This window comes from Mycteria americana, chromosome 22 (genome assembly GCF_035582795.1).
Source record: "Mycteria americana isolate JAX WOST 10 ecotype Jacksonville Zoo and Gardens chromosome 22, USCA_MyAme_1.0, whole genome shotgun sequence".
Classification (NCBI taxonomy): domain Eukaryota; kingdom Metazoa; phylum Chordata; class Aves; order Ciconiiformes; family Ciconiidae; genus Mycteria; species Mycteria americana.
This window is the reverse complement of record NC_134386.1, coordinates 798469-812578: the sequence shown is the minus strand read 5'-3', so window position 1 is coordinate 812578 and position 14110 is coordinate 798469.

Below are 14110 nucleotides of genomic sequence, written 5' to 3'. Positions count from 1 at the left end.
GGCAGATGGACCCTCGGCGGGCGGGCGAGCAGCTCTAGTAGGGCGCAAAGACGATGGGGCCCGGCGTGGTGCGGACGTGGGCTGGCGGCGTTCGGAAAAGGGCTGGTCCGAGGATCGGGGCTTGGAAGAGGGTGGTGGCAGCGGCTGGTCTCAGGGCGAGGGGGCCAGGCATGGCGCAGACGGCGGCTGCGGTGAGCGGGCTCGGCAGGAAGCGAGTTGCCAGGGTTTTGGTGAGATGCTTCTGCAAAGCCAGCTTGGACTGCGGGGAGGGAGGAGGAGACGCGGTGAGGCAGCCGGCTGCAGGAGAGCCCCCAGCCCCCCGGGCCGGCCAGCCAGCCCTGCACCAGCCCCTGCCCACGTTCGCTTTCAGCTGAGCTCTCGGCGCGTCTCTGCGGTAAACGCAGCCCCTGGCCCCAGCCCGACACGCGTTCCATCCCGCAGCCCCGGTCCCTCGGCTCGGCCGCTCCCGGGTCAGAGCACGCAGGGATGCCCGGTCGTGACGACCTCCCCAGGGAGGTCCCCCAGACCCTTCGCGCCGGCCCAGAGACCTGCCCCGGCTTTTGCAATGGCTGGGCTGTTCCCTGCATCAGTGCTTTCCTCTGGTGCCCTGGGATGATTTTGCTGCCAAACTCTCTGCTAAGCTACGTGTCTCTGCAAGCAAACGCTTAGGCTTGGTTTAACCGAGCCGTGCCAGCCCCGAGCACCCAACCATCGCAGCTCTCCCGTTCAGAAACTGCAAAACAGGTGGAAGAATCGCAAGCGCTGCAGCTGGCAATGCCGCTGCCAGAGGACTCGCAAGTTCTTCCCGTGCTTTCCTTCCCACGAACAAAGGCTCGGAACTCCTCTCACCACTACAGCCCGCCCTCCCCAAGGGGAGCAGGTTAGACGCGATCACGGGGACCGAGGCTTTAAGAGAAGCAGCCCCCGTGCCTCCTATTGCAAGAGATGGCTAACATGGCAAACGACGTTCCGGAGAGCAAACCGGGTGGGTAATTTGCAGGGAGACAGATACCTTGAGAATACTCACTGCGAGGGCAGCGTTCTTCTGCAGCTTGTTGTAGGGGCTGTACTTGGGCTTGGGCGGCTTCCCCGCCAGCCTGTCTTTGTGCCTCCGGCTGCTCATGTGCTAGGAGGAGAAAACAGCCGGATCACCCAGAGCCAGGCCAGCGAGGGCAGGCCCACGGCACCGTCCGCGGGGGACGCCCATCACCTTCTGGCAGCCCCCCGAGCCCCCGGTGCCTGGGCAGAGGGGTCTGCGCACCCGCGCCCGGTGCCCCTGCGCTCCCAGGTGAAAGGCACGCGCCAGGCCCGGCATCGTCACCTGTTTGAGCTGGGTTTCCGAGTTCACGTAGATCTCGCACACTTGGCAGTGAAACGCCTTGTTCTGGATGTTGATGCTGCCCTTGTTGCCGATCCGCTTGGACTTGTGCCCTGCCCGGGAGAGGAGCTTGCCCCGGCCCCGCCGCATCTGGGTGCTGTGACCCTCCAGCATGGACTTGTGCTTGGCGCCTGGGTGGCAGAGGGGACGCTCAGCAAACGCTGACTTCGCAGACAAGCCCAGCGCCGGGCCGCGTGCCGCGGCAGCAGGAAGGGTGCCCTCTGAGCGACCCGCCTGGCCGTGCTGGGCGTCCCCCCTCCGCTGGGACCCCGCTCCCCCCACCAACCCGTGCCCGGCAGCGCTTGCAGGCAGAGGGGACAGGGAGCTGCCTGGGGGTCCGGACTCTTGCCGGGGATGTGGCAGCCCGTTCCCAAACCCTGCCAAGCTCCTGTGGCCAGCTGCACTTCGCAGGCAGACCAGAAACGCTCGGCTTCCCAGAGACCCCCCCCTCCATGTGCCAGACCTTCGGAGAAACTGCTATTTTAAGGGCGTGCTGGAGCCTGCCGCCTGTCCTCGGGCATCAGCAGAGTCTGCAGAGCCGGGCGCGCGTCGCCCGCCGTGCTGCAGCATCTGAGCTGTGCCCAAGGTCAGAGAGGATCCGGCCGCGGAGCCGGGAATAGCTCAGCGGGGTTACAGGAGGCAGGGAAGGAGGAACCCAAAATCCCCACACACCTGGGGACAGGGCACCCTGTCCTGCCCCTGCCAGCGCTGGGACGGTGGGCTGGGGGTGCGCAAGTAACGTAAGCCCCCGCTAAGTCATTCTGGTTTTTAAGGCGTTAAGCAAGGAGCCCGAGTCCGTGTGACAGCCGTGGAGGAACGCAAGCCTGCAAACATTTGGTTGGTTTGTTTGTTCTTTTTCCCCAAATCAGCTCCTAAATTTGTAACCGGAGCTGACAAAAGCAAAAGGACGGGTTTGCAGCTAAGCCGCAGCCGTGTCCTGAGCCGACCCCTGCGCAGGGCTGCCGCTGCCGCCCGGCAGGCAGCCGGGGCTGGGGGAACTGGTTCCCAGTTCTTGCTGAACTGGGGGAGAGAAGGCCCTTCCCTTTAAAACCGGGGTGCCCGTCCTCGTTCAGCATCCCACAGAGAAAGGGGTGAGCCGGGAGCTGGTGCTGCAGGGCCCCCAGACCCTGCTGCTGGGGGTCCCCCCCACCGCGGCTGCCGCCGCCACCCCGGGGGGGTCCGGCCACCCCCAGGCCGCAGGGGGACCCTCGCCAGCCCCAGACGCCTGCCCGCCCCGCGGGGCTGCCACGCACAGCCGATGAGCCATCGCTCGCTGCTGGGCTCCGAAGCAGCTCCTTGGATTCCCAAGGGGCTTCTCAAAACGAGCACGAGCCCAAGCCACCAGGCGGCTTTTGAAAGGATTATCCTGGGCCTGGAAGAGGCACTGGCGCTCAGGTTGCTATCAGCTTAAGGCCAAACCGCAACGGAATATAAAGTAGCCTCCGCTCACTTGATTAAATATATCTGCAAATGTCTTTAATTAAGAGGCAAGAACAGTAAGAGAGCATCTGACCTCGCTAAAATTCACTCCGTAAGCTGCAGCGCAGGTAACTACACCACCGCTTATCTTTGCGAGCCGCCTTAATTAACCCTTTTTAATTAAAGCACCATGCATTAATGCTCGCCGTTTCCCCGCAAGGCTGTTTGGTGATGGGGCACGGCGGGGCTCTGCACGGAGCCCGGGACGGAGCTGCGAGGGGCCCGTCCCCCCGTCCCCCGCGCGGGCGATGCCCTTACCGGTGTTGTGAGCCTCCAGCTGGGACAGGGAGTTGACGGTCACTTTGCAGGTGGGACAGTACAGGTGCTGCTTGCTCTTCTTCCCCTCCTTCTCGCTGTCGGGGGCTGAGCTGACGCTGCTGCCCGACTCGGCTGCCTGCACCTCGGCCGCCTGCGCAGCCGAGGAGGCCATGCTGGCGACGTCCGAGGTGCCCTCCGACAGCTCCGAGGCCGGCGGGGAGCCCAGCGGGGCGACGCTGCCCGACAGCTCCGCGGGCGGCTCCTCGGTGCCGGGCGTCAGCCCCAGGCTGCCGCGCTCAGCCTCCGGCTCCTGCAGGCCGTTGGCTTGAGCTGGCGGGAGGGAAAGGAAAGGGGGAAAGGGGAAAAAGGAAAGAAATGGGCAGAAAGGGAAAGTTCTCTGTGCTTGAATGGCTTTTCTGGATTTCAGAGAGCACCCCTGTCCTCCCCGAGACCATCTCGGGCACCGTCTGCTCCCGCTCATCCCTGCTGAGGACGGCTCTTCCCCAGGCCTCTCCCATTCCCGCTTTTATCTGCGGCTCAGGGCAGCCAGGCTCAGCACAGAGCCCAGGTGAGCCCTGGCACTGCTCGGCTCGGGGGGATCTGGCTCCTGCCAGCCCCGTCCCTGTGCCAGGGCAGAGCCCTGGGGACGTGCGAGCCCTCATCAGGGCACGGGCAGGGAACGCCTGCTCTCCTGCGGCCGTTCTCCTGGACACCCCAAATCACGGGGGAACACCCGCTCTTTCCCCCGAGCAGCTGCAGGGACGCACAGGGGCCGGGCTCCCCCAGGGACCGAGCCGCCCAGGCTCCTGGGCTGGATTTCCACCCCTTCCCCACGACGCGGCCCCCAGCCAGGCAACGCCGGGGACGCCGGCGGAGCACAAAAGCTCATTTATTAACGCTTGCGGTGGCATTTACGCCGCACTAATCGCAGCCCTCCTCAGCCCGACCGGCAGCTGGCCGCGGTGGGATGCTCAGACACGAGGCTGCCGCGGGTCGGGATTTAATCGGGCTCCTCAGGATGCGGCAGCCACGGCAGGGCCGCGAACACAAACACCGCCGCGCTCCCGGGAACCGGCCGGGTCGCTCACGCCGGCGTGCGGGACCCCCCCGCACGCCCCTGCCCGCGTACCTGTGCTGCCAGGCTCCCCGCTGCCCTCGGGGCTGGGGGCGAAGTCGGCCGCGCCGTCCCGGCCGGCGGCCACCGCCGCAGCCCCCGCCGCCTTCTGCTTGTTCTTCACGGCCTCGATGGCTTTCAGCCTCCGCGCGTGCTTGTGGCCCTTGTAGTGGGCTTCTGCCTGGTTCTGGGGAGGGAGAGACGAGGACGGCCGTGTCGGTGCTGCGGCCGGACAGACAGACGGACACAGGGAGGATGGGCGAAGGGGTCAGCCCCGGGCTGAGGCCGCTCGGACGCGTTTCCAGTGCAGCCACCTCCCCCGGTGACATTCATCCCCGGGGCCGCCTCGGAGGTGGCATTTTCGGCCGGGTGTAGCGCAAAGCTGCTTTCCTCCTCGCGCCAGACCGCTCTGCACACAAATGTGTTCAGGCCGAGGTATCGCTCTGCTAAGACATCGCCGCATTGCCCGGCCGAGATAAGGACCCTGCTCTGATTAAATGCATCAAGTCGCTTTTAGAAGAAGCTTTCAGGCAAAATTTATGACTTCAGAAACGTACAATGAATTGCTAGCTGTAAAAATAAAATAAAAAAGTACGTTGGCGGGGACACGTCTCCCGTTGTAACCTAACGGGTGTCTAACATGCAATTTACATTCACGGGCTCCTTTCTCCCAGCAAAGGCTGAGTAATGAAGTGCACACTGATGGGTTCGTGCCTGCACCGCACTGATAAAAACCTACACAAAAGAAAACCACCCGAACGTTTGTGTACTCTGCAGCCGGGGACAATGCCACATTGTCCCCAAAAACAACTCCAGTTTAGCAGTTTATGGAAACTAAATCCAACATGAATTAAGACGCTGTACCACGGAGCAGCATGGATTAATTTGCACGGCGTTTCCAGAGGTCGGCTGAGGCTTCCCGCACTCGGTAGGAAGGAGCATCCCTTCCCCCCTCCGTGGCTTTCCAAGGGCTGGGAACAGCGTCCGGGGCCGCGCAGCAACGGCCGGGTACGTGGGAACGCGAAAGGCCCGTCCGAGCGCGGGGCCTCGTTAGCAAACACAATGAACTTCCCCCAGATAACGGGGTCGGGACGGGGCCGGGCTGCAGCCTAAGTAGGTCACCCGGCACCGCTGCCGCCCTGCGCAGAAATACAAGCGGCGTGCGAGGGTCTGCGCCAGGACGCGCTCTCCCGCAGACGCGGCCTCGGGGGGGACGCGGGCGGGGACGGGCAGAGCGGGGGCCAGCGGCACACGGCGCCCGCGAGGGCAGCGGGAGCGCGCGGTCTGGCCGACTCTCCCGGCACCGCTCTTCCAGCCGGGACGCAGCTCGGAACGGGAAGGTGGTGCTTCTCCCCGCGCCGCTTGGTTGCAGAGCGGAATAATTAAGCCCACAAACGCTGACTTTTGCTGGCAGAGCAGCACCTGGCCCCGGGCTCTGCTGGTACAGCTCGGCCGGGCCGGCACCTCCACGGGAGGCAGAGCCAGGCTGGCCAGGGCGCGGCGTCCGGGCGGGCGCGGCGTCCGGGCGGGCGCAGCCGCCCCGGGGGAGGCGAGAGCAGCTCCCGCAGCCCACGCTGCCAGGCACGGAGCGTGCAGGCGGCCATGGCGGACGAGGCTCTGCTCGGGGCCGTCCTCCCGTGGTACAGGGGCTCGGCGCTGCCTCGTTCCCCCAGGAAGGGATGGCGGGGACCGGGGGACGCTCCCAGGCCGGCAGCTCTGTGGGTAACGCGTGTGCCCGGGCCGGACTGAGGGCAGGAGGCTCCCGCCTCCATCTCCGCCATGCCGCGGCAGCGCGGAGGAGCGGAAGGACTCGCACCAGCGCGAGCAGGGCCAGCCCGGGCGAAGGGCTCCGAGCTGCTGCCCGTGCGGAGGAGGCTCTCGCCGCTCCACTCCCAGCCCCGCTGCCTGCAAACCCCGGTCCCTCTCCTGCCAGCTTCCAGCGAGAATTCCCTTTCAAACCTTGTTATCAGTTTTCCCCACAAAAGATCAGCTGGGTGCAATTCATTACCGCGGGGATCAATGCATGTTTCCTTCCTCTCCTCTACAAGGTGGTTGATTTACTCAGAATAAAAGGCTGGGGGGACAAAAAAAACCACCTGCCACACCAGAGCTCTGGGAAGCCACGGCAGGGAAGATTACATTCAGCTCCCGAGGACCAGATAGGAATCGCACGGGCTGATAAAGCAGCTTAAGTGCAAACACCGAGACCAAGGCAGCAGGGAACAGACCCGAACAAAACGACCGGGAGCAGAAAGAGCCGGCGTGGCAAAGAGAGGAGCCGGCAGCCCCAGCAGCGCCCGGGCCCAGGGGCAGGGAGATGTCGGCGGAGACGACAGCCACGGGGCGAGGGAGGGCAGAGCTCCGAGGAGCTGCCGCCTGCACGATGGGCCCGGCGTGGTGCCCCCGTCGTGGGACGCTCCTGCTCAGCCGCCGCTGGCCCCGGCCCCGCTCGCCCGCCCAGCCCTGCGCTCGCCGGCCCCACTTACCGCAGAGTTGAAGCGCAGGTGGCAGATGTTGCAGGAGATGAACTGCTTCTTCTTGAGCGGGGCGGGCACGCCGAACGTGTGGCTGATCACCGCCTTCTGCACCGGGTCCATCTGGAAGGGGAGGGGAGGCAGAGGGTGGCCGGGTGCCGCGCCGCGACGGCCGCCCCGGCACGGCACCGCGACCCGGCAATCCCCCGCACGCGCCACGCTCGCCGAGGAGCCGCTGCAAACGCCAGCAGAGCTCGCGCCCGGTGTCTGGAAGAAGCGAGGGGCCGGGGCGGCAGAGGAACCCCATCTGCCGCGGAGGCAGCCCCGGCACGGGGCGACGCGCGCTGCGTCGATGCCTGTTCTTGTCCTTTTTCGATCATCCCTGAAAAAACCAAACCCGCAGGGTCCAAACGCCTGCTGTGGTCTGGCAGAGGGGACGAGGCCGCTGTGGGGGCGCAGACTGCGGACCCCGTCCTCCCCAGCCCTACCGTGCTCCCCTCAGTGTCCCCGTCCCCTCTCCCCCCACCACAGACACCGGTGTCACAGGTGGCAAATTACCAGTTTCTGTTTGAGCTCCCAGTTGCTGCCCTCGACCTCCCAATGCCAGGGCAGCTTTCCGAGACGCTCAGCAGGAGCAGAAACCACCAAAACAGGGGGCAGAGGTGATCCAAGCCAGCAACTGGCCATTAATCCGCCACCTGCTCTTCATCGGGGAGCTGAAACGGCCCTGTGCAGAGCCGAAGGCGCGAGCGGAGCCACGCGCGCCCGCTCCTTGCCCGCGGGACGTGGCACAGCCCACGCAGGGGCCGGGGCAGGAGGGACAACGGTGCCCGCGGCCGTGGGCGCAGCTTGCCCGAGGCACGGTGCCCGTGCAAAGCCGCTCCGGGCTGCCCCGCTGCCGGTCAGGCGTGCGCTTTGCCCGCTCTAATCGAATCACAAGGCCGACGACTCGCGAGCCCCCGGTACCTCACCAGGCGCGCGCGCAGACAGAACGGCTCCGGTTATCCGCCGCGCGCTGCGTCTTTCCACGAGCCCATTCGCGGCGGGGCAGCGCGCGGGGTCTGCGGGCGAGGCAGATGCGTGCAGGCCGAGGACAGCCCCGGCGCTTCTGTCTCGCCCCAGGGCTCGGCGTCATTCCTCAGCCCAGGCAGCAAACTTGTTCGAAAAGCCATAATTGTTTTAAACAAAATGCATTTATTAAGGGGGGAAAAATAAGAATAACCTCTTTGTCTGAGCGTGGCTATAATCTATAATGCAAGTATTGTTCCCCTGCCCTGTGGCATAGGAAGATTATCTTATCTGAGTCCTGCCGTCAGCAGAGCCTTGGGTTTTCAGGCGATCGTATTTCTCTGCAAAGCTATTTCGTTGCCGAGACAGGTGCATCAGTCTTGGAGGCACATGCCTGGACAACAGAGCCATTATCAAGACCCCAGATTCCTTTCCAGGAGTGAGCAGAATGGTAAAAGCAGGTGATTAATGAAGTGCCTGTTTGCTATGAAATTTTACTCACTTATCTGGCATATAAATGAAGAGGCATTTGGGGCTCGGCAGAGACCCGGAGGAAGCTACAGATGGCAAAGACGCCGCTCCACCCCTGACGACAAACATCGCAACACGCTACAGGCAGCATCCCTGCGCTGCCAGGCTGCGGGCAGAAGCGGGGCCGGCACTTGTTTTCAAGAGCAACACCCACCTTTTCCACGCAAAGAAAAGAAAAACGGCTCTAGCCTTCGCAGCGGCAGCGGCCGCCGGGGCCCGGCTGGCAGCTCCCACCGAGCCCCGCTGGCTCCCACGGGCTCATCCGCCCCCCAAGCAGGGGCAGGAGCAGGGCGGGGGGGCGGAGGAGGATGCAGAGGAAAGGGAGACGCCGGCGCGAGGACGCAAAGGCGGCCGGGGACCGTCCTGGCGTAAACCTGAACCTGCCAGCGAAGCCAGCGGTGCCGGGGCCGCGGTTGAGCACCGACTCCAGGGCAGCGGCGCCGAGCGGCCCCAGCAAAGGGCCCCCTCGTCCTCCCGCGGAATAAGGCGATGGCACCAACCCGGGTCTTTACACCCCCCGCGCTTTTGCCGAGCCCCCGTTGCTCGGCCCCACGGCACGGCGAGGAGCTGGGTCCGTCAGAGCTCCCGCGCTGCCTGCGACCGCCCCAGGCGGGCCCAGGAGCCGGGAGCTCCCCGGGGCCGGGCTGGCCGGCACACCCGAAACCTGGCTCCTCGCCCCAGCCCCGTGCACCCCGGCCAAGGCTGGTGCAGCCGGGGACCGTCGCCGCTCCCGCTACCCCAGAGCGAACGCAAGCGCCGCATCCTGAAAAGGCTTCGGGTGCCCAGCCCCGCCGGAGCGCGGCCGGGGGCACGCGTGCCGTCTGCGCGGTGCCGGCGGAGGCTGAGCGACCGCTTGCCACGGCCGCTCTTCGCTCGGTCGAGCGCGCTTGGCAAGCGCGGCGCGTCTGCAGCACGCAGGGCGCTTTGCTGGAAGCCCAGCCCGGCGCTCTCTGGCGCACGGCGCTGGGCGGCTCCGACACTTGGATGCCACCCGAGAGCCCCCACGCTTCTCTCTCAATGAAAACACAAACGTACCGTCAGCTTCTCCCTAACATATGCACTCGTTGCTATTCGAGACGGGAAAAGGAATCATGACGGACGCCCCAGCTCTCCCCCGGGGCCGGTGAGGGTCTGTGCCGCAGCAGTACGTACCGGCGCCCGCAGCCGGGTGGGCTGAGGCTCCTCCTGGCAGCTTCCAGCAGAAGTGACCCGACAGCAGAGGTAGGCTTTGGGCACAGCACGCTTGGAGAATAAAGATCTCGGCTTTATAGTCAATTCTTATTGACTCACATGACTTTAGTTATCCCTGGATGTTCCTACCGATATAAATAGAGATCCCTGCGCTGAGCTCCCTGCCACCGAGGTCACAAACAGGAATTCACAGGGACGCAGCATCAGTTCGGATTGTATCTCCTGCCGTGGTTTTGCGAGGCGCTGCTGGGTCCTGGGGATTTGCAACATCCCGAGAGCTGGAAAGGGCCTTTCGAGCGTGAAACACGCCTTCTGTCTGGCGTTAGGATTCTTTTGCCCTGTTGTTGTTGCTTTAAGTGGCAGGAGAGCTCAGCTTGGAAAAGTTTCGCTCGCTCCAGAGTAAAACATCTGCTGGGTTCGTGAGAGCCTTGTGACCTGCTAAAAGTGCAAAGTGTTCTGCTGAGCAGTTGCAAACAGCTCCTGCTCCGCAGGGCAACGCCGAATCCTGCACAGCATCACCAGGAACGCGGGGTAAGCAAAGGCAAACCCCCTGCTTTCTTTTTATAGCAACTCAGATACGGCAGCTGAGTAAAATAAGTAAAAGTAGAATACCTGACCGATGCCCCCTCCCACCCTTCCAAATGGCCCCCGAGGCTCCGCTGCCAGGTGGAGCCTCTGACCTGGCCTCATGGCTACTTGGGCAGAGAAAGGAGGAGCCGCCCGCCCGGCTCCGGGGCGCAGCGATGCTCGAGCCCCGCACCCTGCGGGGACGGGGACTCTGCTCCGGTTCCCTGCAAGCCGCCTGCCCGGGCGCGATGCCGAGCCCTCGCGCCCCCGGCCCCGGCCGCCTCCCCAGCACAAATGCCTCCCGAAGGGGCAGCTCCCACCCCTGGACGACCAGGCCTGGCTTCGCTCAGCTAACGTCACGTGCCGGACTCGGGTCTGAGCTCAGAGCAATTAATTCAAGGTGCCCGTACGGCCGGGACAGCCTCCCCCAGCATCTCCGTCCCCGTGTCCGACCCATCCTCCGCGGCAGAGCAGTCCCCACCGAGCGCAGAAGCAGCGCGGTGGGGCTGTACGGCTCCAGCGAGCGCAAGGGACTCATCTTCCAAATTATTGGGGTTTTTTTAAAGCAACGCAACCCTGGAGAACGCGTGCCGAGGCAGGGGCAGGCAGGAGCCGAGCAGGACAAACAACAGGGTCTGGTTCAAGTTAACTACTGACTCCAGCGACTAAAAAAAGGAGCCCAGACAAAGAGCAGCAACCTTAATGGCATCAAAAAAATCCTCCTCTCCTGTGTTTCTGCTTGTTAGCACAGGGGAGAGACAGGCTAGAGCTGGGATTTCAAAAGAGCTTAAGGGAGTTAGATGTCTGAATCCCATTCAACAGCAACGGGAATCCTGTACTTAATTTCTACGGCCGTCTTTGAAGATCTCAGCGATAATTTGCACCTTCCGAGCACGTTTAATCTCAAAGCCACTTACAAAAGGCCGGCGAGCGAGCGGGGAGGGAGCTCAGGGAAGTCCCGTTTCCAGGCTCACAAGGGAAAAAACCAGGCATCTACCAAACCCAGAAACGTCCGCCCTGCCTCCGCGGGGGAGAGGCGGGGAGCAGCCCCGGGCCCCGCTCCCCACCGCTGCTGCCCTGGGCAGAGCAAAACCTGCTCCTCAGCGACGCCAGGAGCCGGCTCCCAGGGGAATCCCAGGCGGCGGAAACACCGGGGCAGGGACCCAAAGCAAGGCAAGAGAGGGGGTCCCGGAGCGGGTCCCGTCCCTCCCACCAGCAAGAGGCACGGGGCGGTGCCCGGGGGGATGGAGACCCCAGCCAGGCCGAGATCAGCCTGGGGAGAGCGGCACAGAGCGGGGAAACAGCATTTCACGCCCGAGACGCTGTCGTATGTCTTTGGCTGCATCCATGTCAATTCAGAGGTGTACCAGAACATCTCTGGAGAGACGCGTTTAATTGCGTGACCCAAGCGCTTGGTCCAGGGGTTCGAGGTTGGGGACCCTGAGCCCAACCGGGCGGTGGGAGAAGTCCCACAGCAACCGGGCTCGCCCGCACCTGCAGCCACGCAGCACCAGCCATGTTCTTGTCCATTTATACGCCTTCTCTCCCTTTCTTTCCTTTTCTTTCTTTATTTTTCAACTAATGAACTGCTCTCCAGAGCTACTTTATTCCTATTGATTCCAGGAGCAAAATCCAATTGATCTTGGTTAAAATGAACCGTCTTTTTAATTCTGGTATATAAGGGTGATGGCTGGGCAGGAACCGCTCTAAGCTAAGGGCAGGGCGGGCGCATTGCACTAGTGTCCAGCAGCCAAAGACCCCAGTAATTAAGCCAGAAATTATCCGGTGGGGTTCGAGGAGCGGTGCCGTGCAGAAGAGGGACCGCTACAGGGACGGAGGGGTCCGGCAGCCGGTGCCCACCCGCCCCCAGGGACTCACCGTGTTGAAGTTGGGGAAGAGGTTGAGTGGTGACGTCCCGTTGAGCCTGAAGGTCAGAAAGTGCTTGATGTCCAAGGGGGGATGAAGGGGACGGCCGGGGATAGGCAACGACGCTAAGAGGGGGCTGCTGTGTCCGGAGGGACCTGGGCGGGCAGAGGGGAAAGAGCAGCGTTAGTGTTGGTGGCCCCTGCTCGCAGCGGGGGACAGGGCACACGGGGGGACAGCCCGCGGGGCCGTCTGCCCTGGGCTCCGGACCCTCCTCGGTGAAAGGTCCCAGCCCAGGGCGGCCCGGGGCACCCCTCTGCCTTTCGGGCTCAAAGCCGAGCGCAGCCGTCTTCGCGTCGGAGCGCCGACACGCGCAGGAGCTCGCGTTGAACCCTCCGAAAGGCGTCAAAACCTCCCCTGGGGAAGCAGCCCCTTCCCCGGGCTCTCCCACGGGAGCCCACACAGCCCCGGGCTCTCCCACGCCGGCACCGCAGGGCTCCTCCTTACCGGGGCCGGTGCTCTTTTGGCTGCCGGCAGCAGCAGCGGGAGCGCCCCGGCCCCGAGCACCCCTGTGAGCGCCGGGTGGGGGGCAGAGGGCTGGAGCAGCCCCCGCCACGGATGGCATCGCCCCAGCTTTGCAAAGGTGTTGAATTTTGGGTGCCCCGGGACCATCCAAGCTGCGTGGGCGCCCCAGCTCTGCCCCTCCCCAGGTATTTTGGGTGGAAACCCCCGGGGTCGGGCTCCCCCCCCGACCCGCTGGCTCCCGCACCAGAGCCGCCCGCTCCCCAGCCAGGCGCTGCCCCTGCCTCGCATCATCCCCCGCAAGCTAACCGCGAGCGCCGGCGTGCAATTCAAAAAATAACCTGGAGTTATTAATAATTTTCTGTTTAAAAAGAAAACTCCCCTGGGAAGGAGGGAAGGCCAAACAGAGGGGTTATGTCCCCAGCCCGCTCCCTGTCCCAGAGCCTCGTCCCGCTCAGCAGCCCGAGGGCGGTGGTTTCCCACTCGGACTCATCCACCCCCCCGGGAAAGCATCCCCTGACCCGCGGAGGGCCCGGGCTGGGCTCCTGCGCCCATGCACAGCTCTGGGAGCGAGGAAGGGGAAAAAGTTAAAATAAACAAACAAATGAACAAAATACAATAAATGAGAAAAGGTTTCAAAACGCCGTGAGCCAGGAAAGCCCGTTCGCATCTGGCACGGCTTCACGCCTCCTCCCTCCTCCAGCCCACCTCGGCAGCCCTGCCCCTCCGCCTGGAACAAGGACAAAGCCAATGTTCCTTTTTTTTTTTTTTTTTTTTGATTTCTGGGTTCTTTTTCACCTCAAAGGCGGGTGTGGAGCCAGGCTGCCCCAGTGCAGCACTACCCCAGCCCACTGCCCGCCCCGGTGCTGAGAACCGCAGCAGTCCCCCGTGGGAGGACAAAAGGGGCCAGTGCCCGAGGGGGTCATGGAATGGAATGGAATGGAATGGAATGGAATGGAATAGAATAGAATCATTAAGGTTGGAAAAGACCTCTAGGATGGTCTAGTCCAGCCATCAACCCAACACCTCCATGCCTCCTGCACCATGTCCCGAAGTGCCACGTCTACACGGTTTTTGAACTCCTCCAGGGAGGGGGACTCCACCACTGCCCTGGGCAGCCTGGTCCAATGCTCGACCACCCTTTCAGTAAAGAAATTGTTCCTAATCTCCAGTCTAAACCTCCCCTGGCGCAACTTGAGGCCATTTCCTCTCGTCCCATCACTTGTGACCTGGGAGAAGAGACCGACCCCACCTCTCTACCCCCTCCTTTCAGGCAGTTGTAGAGAGCGATGAGGTCTCCCCTCAGCCTCCTCTTCTCCAGGCTGAACAACCCCAGTTCCCTCAGCCGCTCCCCATCAGCCTTGGGCTCCAGACTCCAGTGCTCCGTTGCCCTTCGTTGGGTGCTCCCGCAGCAGAAACACTGACCAGGAGCCGTAATCACCGGTGCCACTTTGGGTCTGGCCCAGGCACTCGCCCCCCGCCAGCCCTCCTGCGCCCCGACCCCGGCTGTGCAGGACGAGGACCCCGGTCCGACAGCGGGTCGGTGCCGCTCTCCTGCAGCGCGTTGCTTTTTGCTCTACACCCGACGCTCCGCTGGCAGAAACCAGGCTGGTGCAGGAGCCAAGACACAAATCTGAAATTCAAAGTTTGAAAGATTTTCTGCATCTGAGCAGCGAGCGCTCGCCGCGCGGGCCCTGCGGGCAGCAACGACCTCTTTCTGGGAGA